Source organism: Hydra vulgaris, chromosome 01, assembly GCF_038396675.1.
Source record: "Hydra vulgaris chromosome 01, alternate assembly HydraT2T_AEP".
Classification (NCBI taxonomy): Eukaryota; Metazoa; Cnidaria; class Hydrozoa; order Anthoathecata; family Hydridae; genus Hydra; species Hydra vulgaris.
In genome coordinates, this window is record NC_088920.1 from 57,203,188 (window position 1) to 57,206,981 (window position 3,794).

The following is a 3,794-nucleotide window of genomic DNA, read 5'->3' on the forward strand; positions in this document are numbered from 1 at the left end:
TCTTTTGAAAATTTGTTTTTATTCCCATTAAAAACTGTTTTATAATCAGTTGGTTTACTGATAGGTTCTTTAAGTAGTAAACTATCTTTGTACATCCAATTGATATCAGATTCATACTCATGCTAAACCAGAAAAACAATTGCTCCACTCAAAATTTTGATAACGTTTACAAATTATTAATTTATTGAACTAAATTTTTACACCAACTTGATATGAGATTTATATTCCATTCTTTAACCAGCGAGGAGGTATGTAGAGCAGAGGTACTGCAAAGGTAGAACTAACTTCTGGTGATAAATATCGAATGGATATGTAATATATCTATAAAAAAATGTTACATATAATGAAGGACAATACATTTTTTAAATTAAATACACAAACATATAAGATCATACCCAACCAACATACCAGTTGCTCTGATCACAAGTTAATATATAAAAGCTAGATTTTTACATACATTTGATGCAAGACTAGTATTCCATTCTTTAACCTGAGCGAAGGTATTGCATAGGTATCATTAACTTCTGAAGATAGGAACACAATGGGCACCTACCTAATATATAAAATCAATATATTAAAAAATAATATTTTAAACTAACATTACACAAATATTAGAACAGAATAAAATTATCTTATATATAAATTAAAGATCTCATATAATTTATCTTACTTGTATTCAATAGTTTTTTGTTGTTGTTGTTGTTTTTAATTTTTTAAATATTTTAACTAAATTTGATGACCACAAACAAGACAAAGACCTTGTCTATAAAAAGAATTTTCGGCACGCTCAGAACACACAACACACTTTCTCACCTTAGATGCTTGAAGCTTCCTATCAGCTTTGCTGTGCAATTCAAAGCGTTTTAAAACAAGATGCAGCTTCTGCTTCTGATTTCTTACTGAATGCAACTGTCTTAATTCCTTATTTACGCTATTATGCAAACACTCTCCCTCCTCTTCAGTTAGCAACCCAATAATTTTACAAATAGTGGCACATTAAAAATAAGTTCATGCATTTTTCGTGTGATACTTTCATTTGGAAAGCAAGCATGAAACTCAATAGCAAATAAATATTTATATTGATGAAGCTCAGTAATTAGCCTAATACTCATAGTCTCTAATTGAGAACTTAATGAGTTACAATGTGTGTTGAGAGCCCTATTTTTAGAATTTAAATCTGTAATTTCAGCTTCCAACTTAAATACTTGCATTTTAAATTTTTCTATTTACTCCATATTTGTTTTATTTTCAGAAGTTAATTGATCAATTTGATTCAGTAGCTCCTGACTGTTATTTAAAGTGAAAAAGTCATCTGCATCTGCTGATTTTTTTTTTTGGGTGGAGTTTGCGACAGTTGCATTTTAAAAAATTCTTCGTTTTTTATAGCTTTAAAATTTTTTTTATATTTCTTTTTTTGGCGTGTTAACTTTAGGCACATTTTATTAAACTCGTCATTACTAGGCATATCAAAATCAATTGGCAAAAGAAAACTCATAAAACTAAATAAATCACCTCTTATTTTAAAGACTGTCATTAAAATGGGAATGACATTGTTAATGATCTTATCTGTCCTAATTAATCGCTTAACAAAAGGAAAGTTACACCTATCTTCCCAACCATTTTTCCATCCAATATGTTGTTTAAGAATTTCCCTCTCAGTTGAATACATTGTTATCAAAATAATATTGACTTATTAATAAATATAATAAAAACAAATAAAATAATATTAATTAACAAATATATGCACTAGATAAAAGTGGATTTAACAACTTATCTGATATTAGTTTGATAATCCAAAGAGAAAAATTCCGCGTAACTTTGTTTACTTTTATACTTCAAAAATTGGCTCGCCGAAACAGTTATTTGGAGAATATTCGTTAATAAATAGTTTGGGACGTAACGCATAAAGGTTACGTCATCGCAAAAAAACGTCAACACAAATGTACGTCTAAAACTAACAAGATTAGTTGTAAAACATGACATTTTTGAAAACATATTTTATAACATAGCTGAAGGCACGTAAAATAATTTTTTTATTTTCATTTGCATAAAAGGTTGAAATTTCATTAACTTACGTCATCCATCAAAAAAGTTACGTTTTGCATTTAAAAACGATCAATTAAAAAATATAAATGCTTTAAAAACAGTCTTTTTGTAAAAAATTCTCTAGGATGACGCAGGAATATGATAGAATGGACATTTTGGGTTAAGTGTTCCAAATTTCAAATATCAAGCACAAAGCTATGTTATGAAATCTTAGTTGGCCCGATTCATGTTTTACGGAAAATATGCGAAAATTAAAAAAGTGGTTCTAAATTATTAAAAATATGTTGGCAATATTTATTTTTATACCAATTAATGTAAATATTTATTTAACAAGGAAAGATAGATCTTTCATATTTTTTTAATTGCAAGATGAAAGCATTTATATAAAAAAGTTACTATTAATTTAAAGTTTGTGAATTTTTATACTTTTTATGCGGAAATACTTCTTTTTTTGATAAACTCATGACGTCACGCTCGTTTTTATATTGAGTGAAACAGCCGTGTTGGAATGAAATACCTATAGAGACTATCCAAAATCTTGTGACTAGTATTTGTCATGTCGCATATTTGAAGTCATTAAAAAATCAGAAAGCAATACTAAATAATAAATGAGCGAAAAAACAAAATATTTTCTGTATTTTCTTGTATATAACGTAAATGAGGCTAATGCTATTTTCTCCACAAATTGAATACTTGTAATTTTTTTTCCATTTGTAATTAATTAAACATACCAATTTATAAACTTTTTAGTTGTAGTACAAGATAATGAGAAATAAAGGTGAGGCTAATTCTATTTTCTCCGCTGTATTGTTCTTTGCTGATTTTTTACAAAAATATTGTAGATGTATGTTTTTGAAGTTCTATGTTTTTTTTAAGGGTAGTTTTTGGGCAAATGTCGATAGATTTTAATGTTCTTAAGTAAGTCTACTTTATTTTGTGTTTAATTTTGAGATTCCTTGCACTCAGTAATAATGCGCTTTGAATATGCATTATGGCTTTTTGAGTCTTTTAATTAGGTGAATGAGCTAAAGCACTGTCATTATTGGTCTGTGTTTGTTTCTCTATTTAAGCCAATATGCCAATTTTATGTAAAGAATAAGAGGTTAAAAAACTAGTTAATATTTTGATTCACATGATGTTTAATAAACTATTCCTGTTCAGAACAGAAGTGTCAAAACTTATTATATTGTATTAAAGCTTCTAAACTTATGAATCTTTTTTTAAATTAGCTTTATACAAAAATAAATAGAACATAGAAAAAAAAAAAAAAGTGTTTACAGTAAACAACCCTTGAAGTATAAATGCCAAATTGGTAGTGTGGTAAGACCTTTTGCTTATAACAATCGTGCTAAAATTCAGCCTTTGAATATATTGTCAACTTATGATATGTTTTTAAATTTATAAGCATACATCAATGCAAAAACCTCTATAAATATCTATAAATATCTTATCTCTATAAATACTAAATCCATCCTTGTTTGGAACACTTTTGCCATGTCTTGGGCGAATCTTTTAGTGATGCCCTTTCTTTTTTAGACAAGGTGCAAAAATGAATTGTTTTTTGCACCTTCACCTGCTCTTGCAGCAATCAAGGATCTGCTCTTGCAGCCAACCTCCAACCATTATAAATACTACAATGGACACTGCTCTAAAGAGCTAGCGTCTCTTGTGGCATCTACTAAAATTTATTCTTGTGTTACCCATCATTCAATAAAGTCTAATTGTTTTACTATGACTGTTCTTAAGTG

At 28.0% G+C, this 3,794-nt stretch overlaps 1 non-coding gene across 1 annotated transcript; it reads right to left on the reverse strand.

Annotated features, from left to right (window-relative positions):
- On the reverse strand, window positions 1-2,198 carry LOC136075465 (uncharacterized). The gene is made up of 3 exons (XR_010635964.1): window positions 458-2,198; window positions 208-321; window positions 1-122 (listed from the first exon to the last, which is right to left on the reverse strand). It is a non-coding gene; the product is annotated as an uncharacterized LOC136075465 (transcript).
- Between the last annotated feature and the right edge of the window lie 1,596 nt (window positions 2,199-3,794).